The sequence below is a fragment of the Rhineura floridana genome, chromosome 3, assembly GCF_030035675.1.
Source record: "Rhineura floridana isolate rRhiFlo1 chromosome 3, rRhiFlo1.hap2, whole genome shotgun sequence".
Lineage (NCBI taxonomy): Eukaryota > Metazoa > Chordata > Lepidosauria > Squamata > Rhineuridae > Rhineura > Rhineura floridana.
Window position 1 is genome coordinate 141,526,891 of NC_084482.1, and position 24,313 is coordinate 141,551,203.

Below are 24,313 nucleotides of genomic sequence, written 5' to 3' on the forward strand. Positions count from 1 at the left end.
AAAGGGCAACCAGGATGATCAAGGGGTTGGACAGATTATCACATTGGGGGCTTTTTGGTTTAGGGAAAAAAAGGCCTGTAAAGGGGGAACATGATAAAGGTGTATAAAAGAATGCATGGTGTGAAGATAGAGCAGCCCCCATAATACTAGATTTTGAGGGCAATGAAACGGAATGTTGGAAGATTCAGGATAGACTAAAGTACTTCTTTACGCAGCACTTAGTGAAACTATGGAACTTGCTCCCAGAACAGGTAGTAATGGCCACCAACTTAAATGGGTTTAAAAGGGTATTTAGACAGTACTTCAGTAACCTCTTGACTGTTGAATTATGTATTTTCTATGCCCAGGAATTAATGATGCCCATAATGTTCAAAAGGTGGGCTTTTTATGACAATGATTTGTTAATATTTAGGTGTGCAGACATGATCATTCTGTATTATGGTAGTGTGTTAACACCACTCCACTGTGAACAAGAAACACTACTTTTTAAACACAACAACACTGATTTAGGGGCACAAAAATAAACCCAGACCCATTTCATTATATCATCCTCATTTACTTAAGACCCTCTGAATTCTGCCTCCAAAGTCGAGCTTTTGCTCAGGAATCCATATTTTCCGTCGAGCTTTTGCTCAGGAATCCATATTTTCCAGCAACAGCTAATTGGACCAGTCTGGAACAAAGGAGCTGGATATTGGTTCAGAGTTTCCCACGGGTATTTTTAATTTATTTTATTATAACCAAATAGAATGAAAACCATAGCAGTTTTCCTTGTGTGGTTCTTTCGTCTTTTACTGGTGCTAATTTTGGTTACTGTGGACCAGAAATGTATTTTAAGTCTCTTCCTGTCCTGGGATTTTTCTTTGGTCTTGTGAATGGCAAAACAAAATGAGTATCAGTACATAGATATGGATTCTGAGCACCACAAGTAGAATGAAGGGAAAAGGCCTGGTGCTAGAGCTCATGCCTTGCATGCAGAAGGTCTCAGGTTCAATCTCTGACATCTTCAGATAGGGCTGAGAATTTCCCCTGTCTGATACCTGGGGAGGGTTGACATTACTGAGCTAGATAGACCAATGCTGTCATGACATCACGAGGTGTGACATCAGGGTGGTGCAGCAAAGACAGTTTACAGGGGGAGCATGTGGCCTGACTACGCAATGGCAGCTGCAGCCTGGGTGGGTGGGTAAGAGGGGGACCAGGAAGGTGGTGGTGGTGGTGGTGGTGGTGGTGGTGGCAGTGGCCCCAGCCTAGGTGGAGGGAGATGGTGCATGGTAGCAACAGCTGAGGTAAGTGGGTTGGAGAGTGGAGGGGGGGAGCAGGATGTATGTGGTGAGTGAGTGGGGGTGTGCAGCAGCAACAGCATGGGTGGGTGGGCAGGAGGCCCACAGTGGTAGTGGCGCAACAGCAGAGGCAAACAGATTGGGGTGGGGAGTGTGGGTGTCTGGGGGGTGGAGGTGGGGAGGGGCAGTAGCAAGAGGCTGGTGGTTTGTGAGTGCCTGTGTGTGTATTTGTTTGGGAGAGCCTGGGGATGTTTGGGGTGCTGTGTGTGTGTGTGTGTGTGTGTGTGTGTGTTTGGAGGTGCCTGGGCTCTGTGTCTACCTGTGTGTGTGTGTTTGTGTGTGCATGCATGTGTGTGCCTGTGAGAGAGAGTGCCTGGGTATTTGTGTTTGGGGGCACCTGGTGTGTGTGGGGTGGGGGGGTTGGTGAGCGACGCAAACGGGGGGCTCTGTCCCCCAGTACTCATTATAATTTAGGAAAATAGGAAGCTACCTTACACCAGGTCAGACTATTTGTCTATCCAAAATTCGAATAAGCGTGAATTCCAAAAGATGGCTGTGTTTCAGTTCTCATATTGTTTTGGAAAGTGCGGATTGGATAGATTTGGCTTGAAATGCGAACTGAATTGAGTTTCTCGCCCATCTCTAGTCATGGTGGAAGAAAGGTAGATTATAAGTATCATTAATAAGTTAAGAATTGTCTGTGGGAATATGTGAAGCCCCACTAATGTCTTATCAGCATTGCAGTCTACATTTTCCTAACGAGGGACTCCTGTGCCACCAAGCTACTCATTAAGGGAGCTGTGGGGGGGGGAAGGAGAGGTATGCTGCTGTATGCACAGAACCCTCTTGTGGCTCCAAATGAGTTTTAATTGTGGCTAAAAGTCTATTGTAGTTGTATGGACCAAAAATATTTTATTTCTTTTTATTCCCTCTTTTGCCTGATACTAAGAATCTTCTAAATTGCGACTTCCGGGAAGGGTGACTTAGCCTGTGCCTGCTTTTGAGACGGGCTCCTGCCTCAAAAGAAGCTTATTCAGATATATCAGTCAGTTTTTTCTTTTTTTTTTGACTGATTAAACTTCTCCCGGGTAGGGAGAAACGAAGAGATTAACCTCAAAGCCTATTTTTGTTGGGACGACCAGATCTCATTAATTTATGGGACGAGGTCCAGCCGACGAAGGTGGGACGGATTTTCAACAGCAAGCTCTATCTGTTAAAGCGAACGTTCATCTTATCTTCTAAGAGAGAACGCACTAACAGGCAAGCACCCTTCTTTCTATATTTTTCTTTTACTTGACTTAAATTGTTGCTGTTTAAAAGAGATTTGCCAGATTGATCAGTTTTTGACATCTCACTGGGGAGCCATAACTTCTCTCTGCTACGCACTAATTAATAGCTTATCTCTGTTTTTGTTGCAAAAAGCTGTCCTGGATTTGCATTCTAAAGATATACACAGAAGAGGGATTTCTATTCCAGATTTTTATTTTGAAAAATATTATACTGTTTTGAGACTACTCTCTTTTTGGTCTATTTTATTTTGACGAATCTGTTTCTTGACGATTGCCATTAATTGTTTCGATCCTGGGAACTGCATTTTGTTTACTTAACTATTGGAGAGATAAGGCTGTCTGCTCTGTTTATACTGTGATGTCACCAAGTTTGGAGAATTAACCCAATTGTTGCTGAAATAAGAAGTGGTTTTCCTATATTTTTCTTTTAAAATGGCAATTAAGAAAGTGGCTGAAAATCTGGAAATAACTATGTTTCAGAAAATAATGGATGAGATTGAGATAATGAAAATTGAATTGAGTAAAATGAAGCAGGAGATTAAAGATATAAGGGTCCCTGTGAGAGAGGTGACCCTGGAAGGGGTCCCTGTGAGAGAGGAGACCCCGGAGATTGGAACAGGGGTCCCTGTGAGAGAGGAGACCCTGGAGACTGGAATAGGGGTCCCTGTGAGAGAGGAGATCCCGGAGATTGGAACCAACGTGGAACAGGAACAAGATTTGGAGTCTATGGACTTTAGAAATAAAATCTATTGTTTGGAACTCAATGTTATCTCTGAAGAAATGAATGAAGATTCTAGAGATAAAGTTATCAATGGCATGGATAATCTTCTGGACTGGAATGATGTGATGGAGCCCAATATAGAGAAAATCTATGGAATTAACTGCAGCCATGTGACAATGGAAAAACTTTTAAGAGATGACCCAGTGTATTTTGAAAAAAAGAACAGAGATATGATTTTACAGCAGTATTTCAGCAACCTATTCAGAATGGATGGCAAGAAAATATTTGGGATAGAGGTAATTCCCATCAGACTCTTACTATATGACTATGGCTTTGACAGCAAGATTATTATGGAATACTGATAATGGAAGATTGGATATTGAAATTACTGGACTTAACAAGACTACTGAAGATGGAAGATGGAAAATGGAACTAATAGAGATAATAGAACAATGGCTACTGAAATTATTGAACCTAACAGATTCTGATGTGATGGATTAATTGAAATGTTTATTTTGACTATGGTTATGACAATAAGATTATCATAATTAGTAATGAGATGGATTAATCGATATGCTTATCTGGAAAAAAAAATTGATAGATATATTTCTTAAAGAATTGAAACCTCTCTTTGACTTTTTGTGGAAAGAATAAAGTAATGTTTATGAGATTTGATGATTAAGTAAGATAACTACTGGAGGAAAGTGATTTTATAATATGACTTAAGAGACAGGATTGTCATATATTATAGACTTATAACTGATTTGATCTTTGACAAATGGGAAGTCAATATTTTACTCTTTATTTTTTATTTTTGTTTTTTTTTTCTTTTTTTCTTTTTGTTTAACTATTTTTGATTTTGTTTTTTGTCTTTGAATGTTTTATGATTTTGTCTTGTATGTTTTATGAAAATCTGAATAAAAATTATTGAAAAAAAAAAAAAAAGAATCTTCTAAATTGCCTGCTCAATTGAATGCAATTAGGTATTTTGCTGGACCTTATTTCAACTGCATTTATGTTTTTCAGGAAATGGTTGGTCAGTGAATTAATTTATATGAGAGTATAAAAATGTGAAAGAGCTGATGCCTGTTTTCTCGATGTAGCCTTGGACTGAGAATGTTCGGATGAGGAGATGTTCTATTGAATTGTATTTTTCCTTTGGTTACCTGTATTGCACACTTTTTGTGTTCTCTGAAATGAAGCTGTTCCAGTTAGCTGTAATCTCCTGTTTTAAAGAGCTTGAACATTTCCTCTTTTTTTTTAACCTACTTGCTAATGAACTCTGTTCCTGGATTGAATCCAGAAGCAGTAAGAAAATATAAACAGCCCCGATTCCATGCTGCTAGTGATGAAATGTGACTAGAAGAATTTGATTTATACTGGAAGTAATTGTTTTGATGCATTAAAAAATACCCTACTTCTCACCCAACATTCATTTTTGTGAATGAAAGTAGGCATCGCAAGCATTGCACATTACATAAGGAATTGCATAAGGAATTTATTGAACTTCAATGAATTCTAGACACCAGCCATCAAGCCAGCAACTGCCAGCAGTAATGCAAAGCAAGAGAAGAGGGCTGATATTTTCCTTCTGGCTGAGAAGAGAATAATCTGTAGTGGGAAGGCTGTTCCTGCAGATTGATGACAAAGTGCACCAGAGCAGAATTGCACAGAATTAAGTAGCGTTGCTTTTGAAACATCTTGCACAGTGTGAGGCCCCAGGCAACTCTCTCAGTGATTAGCTCAGAACGTGTGGAGAACCTTTAATTGTTTCAGCCCTCTTTACTCAGAATGGCCATAAAGTTTGAATAGTTATTAAACCTACATGGAGATCATTCAAACCTATCTAATTATTTCTGGAGCTTCAGTAAACTTAAACTTCAGCACCATTTACACAGGCATGTAACTTTCTTTAAACATTGTATTTTTATAACACTTTCACCCAAGTGCTCAGAATGCTTCACATGCATTGTAACAGGATGCCTTTCAGTGAAATAGTAAGATAGGTCAGCATTATCATTCCTGGTGAGAGATGATACCTACATTACATGACCCATCATTGTGCTGATATTTGAACTGAGGACGCATAATAACTCATACTTTTAGCCCTCCAGGTCTTTCCATCTGGCCCTTGGGACTCTGGCCTGGGCGCACTCCCTTCCAGGCCAAACCCCTCACTGGCCCTGCTGTGCACCCCCCCTCTAGTGATTTTACCTGTCTAGAATGTGTCCCCAATCTGTGACAATACCACTTACTTGCCTGGGTGGAGATGGAGAGTGGTGTGTATCTGACCACACCCATTTTTGCCACACCCACCAATGGTGCACGGGCCGCGGAAGATTACCCATTAAGGAATGTGGCCCTATGGCTGAAAAAGGTTTCTCCAACCCTGCCTGCTCTCAGCCACATTCACCTCCTTCTTTCGGGTGGGGGAGTGGTGTGGTGAGAAGGGATAGGCAATTTTCCTGACATGCCTAAACTCATTGTTAACCATCTTTGGAACAGCTTTGTATGAATGACTTACCATGTGGAGTTGCTTCCCTGCATTTTTTTCCCAAGTGGCTATATATTGTGTTGTTAACCGGTGTGTGTGTGTGTGTGTGTGTGTGTGCAGATAGGGCAACCCCCCCAAGCTGTGCTTCGTTCCCTCCTCCAGATTTTTTTTGTGTGTGGGAAATTGTCTTTTTAATTTATGACATGACAGACGATGATAGTCTCCATTTTAAGAATGACAGCTTGTTTTAAGAACAGGAACCATTTAGTAATAGAACCCTCTGAAAAATTCAGTGATTAAGGCAGGGCAAGTGCACAAGAAAAGCCTCATCTGGAAGAGTGCCCAAAAGCCTGTTCACTCCAGACCTTCCCTGACTGAGGGTGGATTTTTCATGATTACAATTAACCCTATAATTACTTAAGTGATCCAGAAAAATCACCCTGTATAATAACATGAACCTTGAAGAGTTAAATATTAGAATTTTGTGTTATGGGGTAGGGATAGTCTCCACTCTTGGACTTTTCTTTGCTCTGCTTTTCATTTTCATTTTCGTTGTGTTCTCTATCCAACCAGCAATAAAGAAGCATGTTTGTGTGGCTGCAGTAAGAAGTAAACGTTTGTCTATTCTGCAGTTATTTTAATGAGCAGAGCAGGATTGGGTGCTTATTGCTAAGGGTGAAATAAAGAGATAACTTAAAGGGATCTGAAAAAAATGTTTACCCTAAGTTACTCTTTACTGTTTTAAAGCACTCACTGTATTCACATCATAATGGCTATTTTATTCTTTTTCTTGAATACTTGATGCCAAAGGACAAAAACAGCCCCAGAGGAATAGAAATATTGCCATGTACACTACAGTTAGCTAGTTGGCTTGCGGGCCACTTAGGCTGTAACTCAAGCCTAATTTCTGGTTTTCTCAATATATGCAGCTCAGTATGAAGCCTTTTCAGGATTTCTGGCCAGGAAAATGAAGCCAGCAACCAGTTAAAAAAAATTAATTACCTTCCACAATTAGTTTCCAGTTATTCAGTTAATCCTTTATATAGCAAGCAGTTTAAAAGCTTTCCCTTGATTGTCTTGCAGGATGGAAAATCTAAATGTCAGGAACAAGACTAGAAGGAAGGACTCTCAAGGAGGAATTAACAAACATACCCTAAAGTATTTCTTTTCTCTCTGCCCATCCCTAAACGTGTAGTATGGACAAATTTGTTTTTTGGGTGGAATGTAAAACTGAGACACCTAACGTTGCATCAAAGCCAAGCTCATTGTCATTACCAAAGTAGTTAAATTCATGAAAAATCAGAACACAAGGACTGACCACAGGTGAAAGAGGACTGTAGCTATAGGCAAAGTCAAGCTTTTAAGTCTGGCATTCCTCGGATTCTCTCAAAAAGGGCTGAGACAATTCAACAGATTAACCTTCATTCATGAAAGTTAACACACATTCTGGATGGAGGAGGAGGAGTAACAGGGAAGGTCACTGCCTTTCCCTTGGCCTGGCCCTCACATCCTTTCCACCAGTGGTGGCGGTGGATTGGCTGGTGCTGTGCACGTCTTCCCCTCAAGTGCCTCACCTACAAATGTGACTGCCCCACCTAACAAGGAAGGCTGGCTACAGAGTTGGTAATCATATATATATATGAATTAGGCCTTGGTCATTCATATTGACTGTTGTAGTTCGTACCTTATTTGGCTCGGGTTTAGGTGTCAGATGGAGCACGTTTTTAAAAGCTACCTACAGGAAAAGTTGCACTCAAGTGATTTGTACAATTGAATATTCCTTTCTTAGAGTCTCTCTCTCTCTCTCTCTCTCTCTCTCTCTCTCCTTGGTTCAGACGTAACAATCTTGAATTAATTGTTTATTAAACTAAGCATGGCTTACAACTAAACCAGTTTATTGTGAATGAGCATTATGCCTCCTTTCCCCTACTCCTGTCTATCATGGTTTGTTTAACCAATGGGGAGGTCACTTTTTTTGCTCAAGGGCTGCATTAACCCTTTGCCATCTGGCCTGGAGCCACTTGCCAGCAAAAGTGGGTTTGGACTAGGGATGGGGACAGATTAGATTCAGTTCACATTGAAGCTATCAGTTTTGCACTTTCTGAAACAAGATGACAACTGAAACACAGCCAACTTTCACAATTCACACTTATCTGTAAGTGCTGTAAACTGCCCAGAGAGCTTCTGCTATGGGGCGGTATATAAATGTAATAAATAAATAAATAAATAATAAAATTATCTGAACTTGCAATGCAGTTATCTAACCAATGTTTACATTGCTGCCCTGGGCTCCTATTGAGAGGAAGGGCGGGATATAAATCAAATAAATAAATAATAAATGCATATATTAGGGGAAATGTGCATAAAATGAATATATTAGTGAAAATAGCATATGAATGCATATAATTAGGATAAATTATTTGCAAAAATGTGTACCTTAGTCAAAACTGCACACAAAAATATGTTTGTTAGGAGAAATTTGCACTAAAATGCAAGAACTTTTACATGGGTTTTTTTTAAAAAAAATATCACAAATTGCTATGGAAATGTGGAGAACTAAATTGAAAACATGAGAAATGGGGAGAATCAAAATTGACAGAACCTTCCACACTTAGTGTGGCCTCTTTTCCCACTCACATGCACACACACTAGAGTTGCCAGGCCTCCGGTTTTTGTCCAGAGACTGGATTTTTGGGGTCCTTTCCAGGTCTCTGGGTGAGTCACCTTAATCTCCAGACTCTCAGCTTTCATTTTTTTAAAAAAATTAAGTTTCTAGGTGGTCTGGTTCATGAAATATACACCAAAACATCAGCTCTCTTCAACTTCTGTTAAAAGAGCTTGTAGCTGGCTGGTCTAATCCTGCCATTTCAGATTTGTACCCAATAAGTGAAGTGAGGGTTCTGACTGACAATTTGTTGACCTCCAGTCAGTAGCTTGACCCCATTGCAAGGCCAGAAAACTGTTGTTTCTCCCTGCTTATCTGAAAATATCATAAATTGAATAACTATATAGCTTTCAGTCTTTTTCTCTCTTGTGAGCAGGAGTAAAACAGGTTTAAATTTTCCTGGGCTGTTGAAGATGGCAGTGTTTTCAAAAACCTTCCCAATATGAAGCTTTAATCAAATACTCCCTTTTCTGGGAGTAAAGCTGCAATGCTAATCCCACATACCCAGAGTAAGCCCCATTTGAATTCAATAGGACTTGATTCTGAATAAACAAACATAGGATTGCACTATAAATATCTTTGCAGGTTGTATAAATAATAAACATCTTTGACAATCATTCTTATATAAATATTTCTTCATACTATGTCCTGATAAGTGTCTGCTGTCACATTATGGTTGTTCATTATTATTTCCTCTACAATTTAAGTGTGTCCTTCTTTCTTGAGGTGGACATGGTTCCCCTCTGTTGTTTTCATCCTGAGGGTCGGATTAGACTGAGAGATGGTGAGTTGTCCATGGTCACCGAGTAAACTTTATAGCTCATTTCCATTTAAAAAATTAATTAAAATGATTTACATGCAGGTAAAGTTTATTAAGTAGATCCACACAATATATTTAAAGCACATCCAGCTCGCATTTAAAGCACATGACTTCCCCTAAAGAATCCTGGGAAGTGTAGTTTGCCCCTCACAGTTATAGTTTCCACCACCCTTAACAAACTACAGTTCTCAGGATTCTGTGGTGGGATTCATGTGCTTCAAATGTGTGTTGAATGTGCTTTAAATGAATGGGTTGGATCTGCCCTAGGTATGATGTGCATTCAGTAGTGAATTGAAAGAACAATTTTAAAAGATACTTTTTTAAACAGGAGAAGGGTTGTAGCTCAGTGGTAGGGCATATGCTTTCCATGCAAAGGTCCAAAATTCAATTTCTGGAAAAGCCTGGAATCCTGGAGAGCCAATGCTAGTCCATGTCATCGGTACTGAACTTGATGGTACCAAATGGTCTGAGTTGGTATAATGCAGATTCCTTTATGCCTAAAAGAGGAAACAGACCCAAGGGCCACAGTGCATCCAAAATTTATTTATGTATTTTATTTACAACATTTATGTACCGCTTTATTGTAAGAAATCTCAAAGTAGTTTACAGAAGGAATTAAAACAAGAAAATTATTGGCAAAAAGAGTTAAAGACAGGTATCTAAAAACATTCAAAATAAAAAACCAACAATGAGTTAAAAACAGATATAAAACACAGCTTCTACATGCCTAATCAAAAATGTTTTTAGCAGGTGCTGAAAAGAGTATGATTAACGTGTCTGCCTAATGTCAATAGGCAGAGAGTTCCAAAGTGTAGGTACTGTCCCACTAAAGGACTGATTTCTTACAAGAGCAGAACAAGTACTATGTGGCACTTCTAACATAGAAATCACGCCTTGAACTTGGCATCATAGCAAATCAGCAACCAGTGCAGATTTCAGAGCAGAGTTGTGTGTTGATAGGGTCTCACTCATGTCAGCAATTGTGCCACAGCATTCTGCACTAACTGCAGCCCTTGGATCAGGTTGTGCTGCATGGGGATTTCTGTGACCTTGGCTGACTGGCTGCCAGGGTTGTTTTAGTTTTAGTTTTTGGTTTAAGAATCCTGACTGGTTGTAGGATGTTGAGTTTTCTGTCTTACTCATAGGAATCTTCTTGTGGTTGATATGGTATTGCATTTAGGAAATCATCACTGTCTTTTTCTGTTTGCATTTCATTTACTTTTAACCTCACTCCCTTACATCCATAGAAGCAACAACAGTGGTTCCATGCGCTCAGCTGAAGCCCTTTAAACCCACTAGTGGTATACCTTGTTGATTGCATGACGGTTTGTTCCTTGCCCAAAAGAGAATTCACATACTGGGAAGTGTGGCTTCAGTTGTTATTGTTCTCAAGCTGCTGCCTGTGAAGGTAGACCCTTAAGGTACTAAGGGTTTAGTCCCTTAGTAAGTGTGTTTAGAATTGCAGCCTTCAGGGGCATCTGTCTTTACTCCATGTAACATCTCCACAACATTAGGCTCCATTCTTCCTACAATGGCCTTCTAGGGTCTGGCCTGGTCTGAGGGTATTTAAACCCTTCTTGCCAGAAGCAAGTAAGCTATTTACCCAGGCTCCATCTTTTAGCAAGGATTTCTATCTTAATTTGCAATCAGATAAATGTTTTTGTTTGAATTGTATGCTCCAAGCAACTGTGGTTTTGATGCTTAATGTATCATGCTTAATGATATCACTAGGGCCCACCCCTGTGATATCACTAGGGCCTGTCCCTGACATCACAGGGTTTGGGATGCTTCTGACCTGGATTCCCTAACACACACACAGTGGACATACAGAGGTAAAAACGCTCACAGGCTCAGTCTCCCCTCCTCAGCTGATCCATGAAGATCATCCTTTCTCTGCTCATCAGATGATCAATCTTATGATTAGGGAGGGGTCAATTTCCATCCTCATGAAGGCACCGGGCTCTGCTCACCCTAGCACCATTTGTTTCTGTGTTTGCTGCTGCTGCTGCTGCTTCAAAAATCAGTGGGATCATGACAGCCCCAAAGCATTTGCTTGGGGGCCCAGATCAGGTTTCTGAAGTGTGGGATAGCAATCCCTGGTTTAAATTATAATTTTCCAGAAAAGTGTGGTTTGTAGCCTATCAACAGATTCTCTCCATATTATTATTATTTATTATTTATTCCTGTGCTTTCTTCTCAAGGTGCCCAGGCAAGTTACCATGTGAAGGTGGGGTGTGCCTTTTGGCTGTGCCCCAACATTGCATGCTCTGTAGGCTGGCCATGTGTCTTACTTTACAGAGGGTAGTCTTCTATTTCAAGTGATCCTCTATTTGAAGGGATGTGCAGTCAAAGTATGGTTCTTCTCTTATTCAGAAAAATCTGACCCTCTTCTCTTCATGATATAATCTCATTTTTGGTAAATGCAAGTGGCCACCCTAGTGCTGTGCCAACCCTGCTGCCCAATGCCCACGTATTGAGCATAGGCATTTGCAAAGAGGTGCCTGTTTGTGAGCAGAATTTCACTCATAGTCCATATGTAGATGTTGGGGTAGGCTAGCATGGCATGCAATGTTAGGCACTGCATCCAAGCCACCCTCCTTTAACTATTTATGTGGATAGGCTGACTAAACATGGCTACGGTAAGCTTTTTAACCAGGATATGAAACCAGAATTTAAATCCTGGATTATTCAACTGCAATCATTACATCTGGATCAGGTCACAATGCAACTTGGAATAAAGTACCATCTGCCACCATCACCAATCAGTTTTGCAATGGATGGGTACTTGGGCTGCTGTGGTGGACATATTCCATGTAATATTTGTCTAATTCATTTGTGGGCTAGAAACTGATGTATATAGAATCATACCTGACAAATGAGGTGATGTGACTTGTGATGGACTTTTACTTTTGCTTATAATGAAATGCAATCTCTATATTTATACGTGGAAACAGAACAGTCAAAATCTATAGGTGTTTTTGAAGAGGTTGTGAAAGGTCTGGAAGCACTTTGCACTCATTTGTGTAAAGCACACCTCACATACCAGGCTGGGTTTGCAGGACTGGCAGTAAGCTAAATCATTTCCTTCTATCCTAAGTGCATTTAAAATGGATCTAAGTGAAGCACAATCAATATAAAACATCTACTATCTACAGCATGGCAATAAATACACCGTTTTTAAAGGTGTGCAATTAAGAAAAAAGTTACTATGGCTGATTTCAATTTGTTTTAAAAAGACTGGACATTTTGATCCTTTAAGAATCTTGTCTATTTGCAGAGGCATGTCAAATAACTGCACTTTGGAATATTTAAAATATTGATAAAAGCTTTAGTTTTACTATGCTCTTAGATGTAATACCCTCATTCCAGATTACTTGCGTAACTTCCTTTGAAATCTACAGGGATATTTTTTCATGTGGAAAGGATTTTATATTTGATACCAAATAGGCTTTTCTGCCTTTAATGTTCTTTATCTGTTCTTTACTTTGTATGTTTTTGGTTTAATATAAGGATAATAACACAGAGAACAGGCTTCCTGCCTATGATGATCAATCCAATGCTATCAGCAATTTGATGTGCTAAGGTTTTATAGCAAGATAGACAAGTATTTTTATCAAATCTCAAAAGTGTTTCTGTTTTGTCCCTCCATTTAACCCCTCTGTAAAGTGTTTTCAACATACCAGGTTGTAGTCAGAGCTGACTGGCAAAGCTAGGCAGGCAGAGGCATTTGTGTTTGCTCTCCTTGCCAGGCACAGGCACTGTATTAGCTGCACAGTTCAAGCCATGGTACTTTCTACCACACTAAGAATAAATTGTTTTTATCTGGACAATTTATAAATGGATACTGCAACAAAATGCAACTTGGTGAGGGGAAAAAAATTATAACTTGGATCCAGTCTTCTCTACCCCCCTGTGCTTCTCTGTCAGCCTAACCTACATCACACGGTTGTTGTGAGGATAAAAGAACAAAGTATGCTACCTTGAGCTCCTTGGAGGAAAGGTGAGATAGAAGTGTGATAATGATGACGGGGAGGGCAATTCTATGAATACATTCCATTGCATATATGGACCCAAATGCCTCTTCTGTTGATATAGGTGAGTGAGTGAGTGAGTCTTCTGTGCAGATTGAAACAATGTACAGAAGCAATCGCTGGGTGTATGTGCCCATCGTAGAATGTCTGACTGCAACTTGGTAACTAGATATTGCAAAACTGTTAAAATAAGCAATGAAAATTTTCTGCAGCCATTTTTCAAAGTTCATATATCTGAATACACACATGCGATCATACCCCCATAGCAACATTCCACATGAATTATCCAAATTCATTTTATTCTGTGTATATTTTCTGTAAGTAAAAATATATGTCGATTATGAAGGATTTTGGAAAGAGCAACCATAGTTAGCAAAACCTGCTTTTCTTTGGGCTATTGAAAATTATATTAGAGCTGTGAGACACTTTTCACTGTTGGCAACAGAGATGGAAAATCCCATTTTAAAGGTTTAGTTTCAACTTTGGTAGTTTTTCCTATTCTTCACCATTTCCCCTTTAAAATAAAGGCTGTTTCTTTCCTTTTCTTCTTACCCAGTATAAAAGGGTTATTCCCACTCAGGTTGCTGAGTTTCTTTGTGATTGTTTTATGATAAAGTTTAACTAGTTCAATGAGGAGCAAAAGTGACAAAAGTTTCAGGAAGGCTGCCTGGTAACGATCTATGCTTTGACAAGAAAATATCTTCTATTGGTACATTTGGGTATCTTGCGTGTAAAAAAACCCAACCACCTCTTTTCCAAATTGTGAGAAATAATCACAAGGTCATTGCCAGGAATGAACAATCCTGTTGGCTACTTTCCCTTAACAGCTAGGGGTGTGCATTCATTTCACAACAAATGAAAAATTGAATCAACTGGGGCATACTTGTTGCAATTTCCATTCATTCAGAAACGAATGTCATGAGTAACGAATACCGGTGCATGGGTTTGTTGTTCATCACTCACATCTGTGCCATGTATGTCCACATGTCATTCATTTAGGGATAGAGGAGCTGCAAAGTTTTTCTCCAGCAGCAGCAGAGCTAACTTCAGTGGCTGCTCCTGATGGCCTTCATTTCATTTTCCCAGAATGCCCCAGATGTGTTGTTTTGAGGCAGGGAAACAGGCAGAAGAGAAGTCACCTAGATTACTTCATTAGCCCATTTGGTGGTCTGGTAGCACTTTGACCTTTGGATTGGGGTGTGTGTGTGCAATGCAGCTATTTCCCCCCCAAATCAATGAGGGTTTTGCCATCTATTTCAATAGTAGAATTGAGTTGTATTCCTTATATACCTCCTGAAGTGAGTCTACCAATTCTGTTTGAGTTGGAAGTCTCTGGTTTACTAATTAGCTAACATACTTCTGTAGCTTGGCATCCGGGAGCATGAGGTTAATTGGAACAATTTGGGACCAAGAATGTTTAAAGGGATAATTTCAAAAACACTCCATTATGAACTAGATTAACAGGCTAGTATGTTTACTTTAATTTATTCAGGATGCCTATAGTCTACAAATTGCACAGTGGTTTTAAATGTTCAAGAATAATAACAAAGGTGAACTCTTTTTAAAAAAAATTAATAATTGATATTAGTGTTTTAAAATATATATTTATAATATAGAGCAGAAGACAGAGACTGTAAAAGCCCATAATGGCAAATAAATGTGCTTTTTAAAAATGTAGACCCAGGGTGGGGAACCTGTGGCCATCCAAGTGCAGCTGGACTCATCAGCCCCAGCCAGCATGGCCAGTGATCAGGAATGATGGGAAATGTAGTTCAGCAACATCGGGGGGGGTACAGATTGCACATTTGTGATGTAGACAAACACATGCACACTTGGATCCGGAGAGATTTAGTACAGATAAAAGAAAGCATGCCTTAAGACAGTGGAGGATGAGGCTATGTTCTACCTGCACTGTTGAAGGCAGTATCTCTCTGATTCAGAAAAGGACTTTTTATCCAGCAGAGACTCCCACTGGTGAAGTGGAGCGAGGCATTTTCTACCAGTTCCTCCTTTCCCCTCCAGCTTCCATGCTGTCTTCTGGCTTTGTAGAGCAGGTTTTCAGATGGCATGGCAGGCTGCAGGGAATGGTAGAACTGGGGAAACTTACCTGCCTCCTTTCTATTGCTGGGAGCACCCCATGAGCGGAACTCAACTCACAGTACATTACTGTACTAGCCATCATGAGCTGCTGTAAGTATGGTTGGCCAAAGAAGCTTGTATGTGGGTGGGCATTGTGCATGTTAGAGGAGAGTTTCAGCCACTAGTAGCTGAAAAACAGTGGGGATAGGAAAATCACATCTCCCCAAATCTTCTCTAAATACCCATCTTTAGTACATTTGTGCAAGCCTTAGTCCACAGGAAGTAACACAGCTAAAGGGCCTGGCTAGGGAAAGAGGGAATCATCCTTGTGTAACCCACATTGCTATCTATTTCAGACAACAAGTTACCAGATAATTTCTTTTCTTTTCTTTCTCCAGAGGGTGGCTGGGTGGGGCCCTGGCTCCTAGGGGTACAGGGGCCCCTCTGCTCCCTTTCTGTGATTTGTGGCAGGATTGCTGCCGTGGACTATGGAGCGGGAGCTTCACAGCCCCCGTCATTCCATTCAACCTACCTTTCTTGACTGTGCTTTGTGGCTATGTGCGCAGCGCATGCAGGGCTGCCCTTAACCAAGATGGCAGTCGAGGTTTCCTTAAGGGGCTGAATGGCACACATGCGTGCTATGAGCATGCACCCTGCTGATCTGGCCAAGGGCCCATCTAGTCCCGCATCCTGTTCTTGAAGTGGCCAAGCAGATATCTATAAGTAGGATGTGATAGTCCTCTCCCCACTTGTGATCCCCATCAACTGATATTTAGAGAGATACTGCCTTCAACAGTGTAGGTAGAACATAGCCTTATCCTTCACTGTCTTAAGGCATGCTTTCTTTTATCTGTACTGAATCTCTCACAATCCAACTTCATAATAACCTTGGGTTCAAGTATTTTGAGAGAGGGAGAAGAACTCCTAAGTCAGCAAAGCTAAAAGTAGAACTAATGAATGAAGGCTTAAAGAACAAAAATGTATGGAGTATCAAAACGACATTTCTCCATCTATACCCAATAAAGGGCAAAATTTTCAAAAGAGAAGAAAAATGAGGGCTTAAATTCAAGCTTCTCCCTCTAGGATGCACACCTTAACGTGGTGAGGGGGTTTGAGAGTGTTGAAGCTAAGAGAAATGCCATCAAGAGTCTAGACCAAGAGGCTGGACTCCTAGCAGGGGCACCCAAGGCGGAATGGTCAAAGCTGAAACACCAGACTAAGATGCATCCAAACTCAGAGGAAGGCAATGGTAAACCACCTCTGAATATCTCTTACCACAAAAACCCTATGAACAGAATATCCAAAATGCGAAGACCATTTCTTTGGTCCAAGATGATAGATTAGTAGTGTCTCCACAACTATACACCAGCTAAATCATATTGACTAAACAACTAGTTCCCTATCTCCTGTGAATGTCTGCCTAACTGTTGGCCAAGTTGCTGTATTGTCATGGAATGTTCATAAACATTCAAATGACCAAGTAGGAAGCACTCAGTGGGGGTGGGGGTGTTCTAGGTGAATGTGAAAAAACCACATACAAAACATAGTGACAGAATGGGTGGTGTGCTGTTCATGTGAGAAGACGATACAATCTTATTCCAGCTCTCTTCTGATAACAGAATTGGGGGGTGGGAGACGAATTCTAGCATGGCTTAGAAATGCAATGTTCCTAAAGAGCCCCAGTCCACAAGCCAGTTCAAGGAAGATTGCTTACTTCCAAGGATTCCATAAGAACTTGCACATTCATTGTATTTTGACATAAATTGTAACTCTGTGCTCTATTTTTTCGTCTGTTTCTTCTTACTCTTGAGGGTTTTTTTCTGTTTCTTACCTTTAATCTTCTTTTGCAGCTGTTTCTCATGTAGCTTTCCCTTTCAAGTGTGTCTCTTTTTGTCTTTAGTCTGTGCTCAAAAGGCAGTGGAAGTGTCTTAATCAAATTCTGTTTCACTTAGCTTTTTATTCCTGACTCATCTGTAGACAAAGGGGGAAAAATGCCCCAAAGGGTTGTGAATCTTCAGCATCCCATGATGTGGAAAAGAGTTCATGGGACTGAACCTTACAAGATCCTTCTTCAGAAACAGGTCTCCAAAACAAAAGCAAAACAAAATATCATATTAAAAAAAAAGATTTTACATCCAGGTTTGACAAAGTTACTCTTGGTTTGCATGACACAGTTAGCCAAACTTTGGCTTATCAGGACTGCATGAACATGCAAGCTTCCTGAAAGAATAATTGTTCTAAATACTTCAATTTTTAAAAAAACAAATATTTGAGTTGCTTTTTCACTACTTAACTGAATGTATAAATTGCTCCCCACAAAAGAATCTACCAAAGAGATTTACAAGAATAATTTCCAAAAATAAATAAATACAGTAATATAGCAAAAATATATAAACATATAAAAATAACCAATCATTGGTGCTGTTCACATGCCCAGGAAAAGAAAAATGTAATTGCCTGGCATAAAAATGATGACAAAGTTGGTGCCAGGCAGGCCTCCTTGAGGAGAGCATTCCATAGACAGGGAGCTACAACACAAAAGGCCTCTAGTCTTGTCCCCAGTCTCTGGACCTCCCTCAGAGCTGACATGCAGAGAAGGGCCTCAGATGATGATGATCTCAGGGTGCAGGAAGGCTTATATGGGCTAAGGTGGTCCTTTAGATATAGCGCTCCCAAGCCATATAAGGCTTTAAAGGTTAAAACAAGAACATTGAATTGGGCCCAGAAACAAACTGGCAGCCAATGCAGTCAGACCAGAACCAGTTATATGTTCATGCCTTCTTGTCCCAGATAACAATATTCCAGGAGCCACCATGTTCTGTGCTAATTGTAGTTTCTAAACCTTCTTCACAGACAACTAGAGCCAGGCTATCCTCATCCAGATAAGGTCACAGCTCACTTACCAGCTAAAGCTGGTACAAGGCACTCTGTGCCACTGAAGCCACTTGTGCCTCCAATGACAATGTTGGATCCAAGAATACCCACAAGATATGCACCTACTCTTTCAAGGGGAGTGCAACCCCTCTAGAACAGGATTCATTCCACACATCTGAACAGAGCATCTCTTTCTTATCTAGATTGTGTCTCTATCTTATCCTGATTAACCTTCAGTTTGTTTGCTCTTGCCCTATCCATTATTCAGGCCAAGCACCAATCAAGCACATTCACAGCCACAACTGCTTGAGCTGTAAAGGAGAAACAGAATTGTATGCCATCAGCTTACTCCAAAAGTCTGGATTTCACCACTCAATGGTTTCATGTGGATGTTAAACAGCAGGGGACTCCACTTTCTGGAGACAAGTAGTCTTTCTGGACAAGTAGTCTTTCTGGAGTCCAAGTAGTAGTGGAACCACTACCAAACAGTACCCAAACTCCCAACTTAGACAGTCTCCCAGAAGAATACTACTATTGATGGTATCAAAAGCCATCCCTGTTATTCTCCTGACATAGGTGACCATACAGGGCAACCAAGGCAGTCAGAATGACAAAAAGTGGCCCTGAACCTCATTTGAAATAGATTTAGAAGATCAGTCTCATTTCAAGAGTTCCTTGAGTTGGTCGGTTGCACATCAGAGGGAAGTAAAATGTGAATTAACCGTATCAGAGGCACATGGTACTTCCCTGATCAGATTACACAACAAAATCTGAGCAGTTCCTTTGGTCTGGATTGAGTTGTAAGCAGCACTTGGAAACAGAGCACCAGTGATATGACTGGATACAAAAGGTTATAAGAAACTAAGTACACAGTTACAGGTCTGTAAATCTCCATGTGCATTGCTATAGTTAACTAAATGCTACTATTTGCTTTATTATTACATATATATTTAAAAATATTGTGGTTTAGCCTTGGTTCTGCTACATATTGTGCTTTGCTGGTTCTTAAAAGTATATCTTGTTGTCCTATTCCTAGACTTTGTTCTCAAGATTTGACTCTCAGAATTTAAAGTTGTTGCTAAGTATGTTCTGTGTGACATAATTTAAAAACATTTAATAGATGTAAAAGGATTTACTGGGTACTCTTTTAGCTACTAAGTATAAGAACTATAGCTATATTGCACAAAGCATATTTTTCAGCCTACGTTTCTGCAAGGTACGTTAGTGCAAAAAAGTATTTGTATTATTAGTTATGTCTTAAGAACTGGGTTATCCATTCTTTTTAATGATAAGCACTAAAGTTTTATTTACTTTAGATGCTACTTCTGGCCTTTGGATTGTGAATTAAGCAACTTTTTTTTAAATCTCACTTACTTAGAGAAAGTTAAGATTGTTCTTGTTAGTAGGAGTCAAGGAGCTGTGATTCAGTGTGACAGACTGAATGTAAGCCATATGAGGCTGACAGGGTTAAGCCCTTATAAAAGCTGATTGCGTGCGTTACAAAATATGAGAGAAAAAATTAGATTCTGACAATGTCAACTGCTTCATAAACTTTTCCCCTCATTCCATGAGCTTGTGTGATGAAAAATGCTTGGGAGTAGTCATTTCTTTGCAGAATATCTTGTAGAACTAATATAAGCTACAAAGAGTGCATTGTTAGTAACGGGTAGTATCTTTAGTTGATTGTCATAAAACTAATTATAGAAATGACTTCAAATCAATCAAAATTAAAGTGTTTTAGGTGGTTCCCTCCCCCAATTTGGCAATGCAATGATTTTCTTAATTACCTTTAGAAATGATACTATTAGATATAGCACGCTCCAAGCATCAGTATTCTCTTAATAAGGATTACATTTTTACTGTGGCATGTGATGGAATGTAACTCACACAACTCCCATTAACACTACTAACAGAAATTGCATGTATATTCTGATGAACTAAGAAGACCATAACAATGAACTGATTGGCAGCTTTCCTCTTTTAGGAAAGTGTGTGTGTGTGTGTGTGTGTGTGTTGGTTTTCACAAGCTTTTGATGAATGGATTCTTTTCCAGTCTGATATTTCTGTTTTCAGATGGAGCAATAATCTTGATCATATAGAAGACAAGTGAGATCTTTGTAACAATACAATTGTTTAACAAGTCATATTGTTGGTTAATCATAAGGTCCCTGAGATACATTCAAATTAGGGTTGCCAGGTTCAGGTTCTGATCCTGTATCTTTAGGAGAAGAGAAAGTCAGCCAAGTGCAGGTGTTCTTGCAACACTGTAATGGGAAAAACCACAAGGTGGAATTCTCCCTTCCCCCTGCACAACTTTTAAAGATACAGAAGACCTCTTGGAGGCCGGGCCTGGCAACCTAAAGGTCTTCTGTATCTTTAAAAGTTGTGCAGGGGGAATGGAGAATTCCACCTTGTGGTTTTTCTCATTACAGTTTTGCAAGAACACCTGTACTTGGCTGACTTTCTCTTCTCCTAAAGATACAGGATCAGTCTCAGGCCCTGAACCTGGCAACCCTAATTCAAATATATCTGAGCATATTTTTACTTGTATACTTAAATCCTCCAGGAACTTACACAATTTAAGAACTGATTATGAGTGGTTAATGAAGGGGTGTGTGTGTGTGTGTATGTGTCGGTATGTATGTGTCGGTGAGAAGCAGTCAAAGGAGTATTTTTTTTCTGCATTCACATGTGTTTTTGCATGTAATATAACGGCTATATCAGAATAATAGAAAACAATCATCTATACTGGTATGCATTAAAGGGTTTTACGGCAAAGGTGAACCTTCTATCAGCAATTGCCTGAGCTGCCCTCCTATTAAAGGTGTACTGGGCAGTAGGGTTGCCAGGTCTCCGGTTTTCTGCCGGAGTCTCAGGGAAAAGGGGGCTGTCTCCGGCCTCCGGCTATACTTTATTTAAACAGGTGGATCTCCGGCTTTTGATTGGCCCCCTCAGCCACGCATGCGTGATTGACACACGCATGCGTGAAGGCTGTGGCTGGCCGCCTTCCCGCCCGCATCTGCGATGACATGGGCGCCTTGGTTGAGTCGATGCTCCTGCAGGGCTCCCCCCAGCAGCAGCGCCGGGCCTCTGCCTCAGCCGTCATGGTGTGGGCGCCGACGGGCGGGAGCGGCCGTGATGGGACTGAGGAATCAGTTCCGGGGCAAGAAGTCCTCTCGGTTAGAGGTCGGCTCGGGTCGTTGGTAGGAAGGTCCTCGCTCGGTGGTCGTTGCGCAGAGGGCAGTTGTTGCCGGGGTAAACAGGGCCTTGCGCACACAGAGAGGGAGAGAGAGAGAGGGAGAGAGAGAGGAGAGAGAGAGAGGGAGAGAGAGAGGAGAGAGAGAGGAGGGGGCATTGGGCAGATGTTGCATATTTAGAGTTTACACAGTTAGCTAAGAACTGCCCAAGGGATGCTCTTGTAGTCAAGTCTTGTGACTATTAAGAACTTTATGAGTTTCAAGAAACTATAAAAAGTAAAAAAAAAACCAAATCTCCAGCAAACATATTACAAAAACAGTTACAGTCTCTGCCAAGTATAAGGCAGGAACTCTGCAGAGCTGTTGAATATTACTCTGACATCCTCCACCAGCAAAGAAATAAGGATTAGAACATGATGCAGGCAGGAGCTGGAAACAAACAGGATGGATCCCTACTGTGGAAGAGCCCAAAAAGTTTTGTCCTCCAAACCAGGGCTGAGTTGTGCAAACTGTCATATGAAATGGACTTGAAAAAGATTCAGGAGCTGGCACAAAACTGCTTAACAAGTCGCTTTTATATATAGTACTAGAGAGAGTAGTATCAAAAGTGCAGGATGCTATCATGCTACTCTAGTCTTAGGAATACAGAAAAATCAGGCTCCCCTTGTGCCTCATACATTTTCCTATAAGTCTCATACAATGAACCACACACACATCCCTTGTATAACCAACAGCTATATTTGTTTGTTTGTTTGTTTATTAAATTTATTAGTCACCCATCTGGCTGGCAATCCAGCCACTCTGGGTGACGTACAAAATTAAAACATATAGTTACATTAAAATATTAAAATCTCAACCAATAATAATAAAACCTAATCCACCACAAAAGCCTGTTTGAAGTGTTCTGTACTGCAAGCACAAAATAGCATCTGTTATGAACCACCCTGTTCAGATCTTGTAAGTTCAGGTCTGTGGCTTCCTTTATGGAATCAATCCATCTCTTGTTTGGCCTTCCTCTTTTTCTACTTCCTTCTGTTTTCCCCAGCATTATTATCTTTTCTAATGAATCCTGTCTTCTCATTATGTGTCCAAAATATGATAACCTCAGTTTCATCATTTTAGCTTCTAGTGATCGTTCTGGTTTAATTTGTTCTGACACCCAATTATTTGTCTGTTTTGCAGACCATGGTATCCGCAAAGCTCTCCTCCAACACCACATTTCAAATGAGTTGATTTTTCTCAGGGGGGGGGAGGGCAGAGAGGTGCCAGGGCTGAAGCGGCCCAGAGATCACCAAGGTTGCCTGGCCCAGAAGGCCCTGGCGTCGAGGCTGGGTGGGGCGGCTTCGGGGGAAGCGGAGGCAGGCGCTCTGCACAGTGCACATGCTTATTGCTTAGGAGGAGGCGCTCTCTTCCTTTATTTTTTTTATTTTTATTTTTCTGGTCCTCCCCTCCCTCCTGCTGCCTGTCGGTCCTATATAAGGCCTCGTAAAGTAGAAAGGCAATTGCTGCCTACACTCACCCTGCTTGTATGGCCATAAATATTAGGGGACACCCACTCCAGTAGCCAGCCAACACATAAAGTTGCAGTGCCTTATGGATAACTTTGTGGATGATCCCCAGTCAAGTCTTAGCAACAGCACAATGCTGACAGGCAGTTGCCAACTGCTTGCCTAGAATGCCCTCCCTTGTCCTTAACATGGCTGCAACCATATCTACTCAGAAGTAAGTCCTATTGAGTTCTATGGGGCTTAGTTCCTTAATAAGCATGTTTACAGTTGCTGCCTTCAGGGGCATCCATCTGTGCTCCCATCTAACATCTCTGCAACACTAGGCTCCTTTCTTCCAATAATGGCCTGGCCTGTGGGCACGTAAACCCTTCTTGCCAGAAGCAAGTAAGCAAGATTAAATGTTCCCTAAAGGCATTGAACTGTGACCTGGCAGACCAGGGTTCGAATCCTCACACAGCCATGAAGCTCCCTGGGTGACCTTGGGCCAGTCACTGCCTCTCAGACTCAGAGGAAGGCAATAGTAAACCACCTCTGTCTGAATACTGCTTACCATGAAGACCCTATCTGGGATCAACTTGAAGGCAGTCCATTTCCATTTTGCATCACCCTAAGCTTGTGAGAAAGAATGACCTTGTCACTTCAGATGGACCTAGGAACACCCTATTTTAGGTAAGATTTCTATTTTAATCTCTGATCAGAGATTTTTTTTTGAATGGTATGCTCCAAGCAACTGTGGTTGATACAATGTATCACATTTAATGACATCACTAGGGCCTGCCCCATGACATCACTAGGTCCCGCCCTGTGACATCACTAAGGCCCACCCCGTGACATCACTAGGGCCCGCCCCGTGACATCACTAGGGCCCGCCCCGTGACATCACTAGGGCCCGCCCCGTGACATCACTAGGGCCCGCCCCGTGACATCACTAGGGCCCGCCCCCATTTTCTCAGGTTTTTGGATGGTTCCGACCTGGCAACCCTACTGGGCAGGCAGCAGAATCTCTAGTTGTCATTGGCTGAGCTGTCCTGATCCTGGAGAAGTGTAAAGGAAAGCAGGGCCAGGGGAAAGGGGTTTAGCAGCAGCAAGGCCCTAGGAAAGGAGAAAGCAGTGGGCTCATCAGGAAGCATATCAAGGGAGCAGCTGGGATAAGATGGCTGGAATTAGGGTTGCCATCTCAGAAGCATCCCAAACTCTGAGATTTTAAGGGTGGTCCTGACTGATGTCACAGGGGCAGGCCTGAGTGATGTCATTTTGATACATTAAGCATCAACCATAGCTTGGAGCATACAATTAAAACAAAAATATTTCCCTGATTTGAAATTAAGATAGAATTCTTAGCTAAAAGATGG

General features: G+C 41.0%; 1 protein-coding gene across 8 annotated transcripts in view; it reads left to right on the forward strand.

Moving 5' to 3' along the window:
- FBLN2 (fibulin 2) overlaps window positions 1–24,313 on the forward strand; it is a 266,919-nt gene that overhangs the window by 22,483 nt on the left and 220,123 nt on the right. Inside the window, exon 1 of one of the 8 annotated variants that reach the window (XM_061618172.1) lies at window positions 19,083–19,135. The exons of the other annotated variants lie outside the window; for them this stretch is intronic. The gene's annotated coding sequence lies outside the window, so the exon portion shown is untranslated. Of the gene's footprint in view, window positions 1–19,082; window positions 19,136–24,313 lie in introns of those variants that run through there. 8 annotated transcript variants of the gene reach the window in all.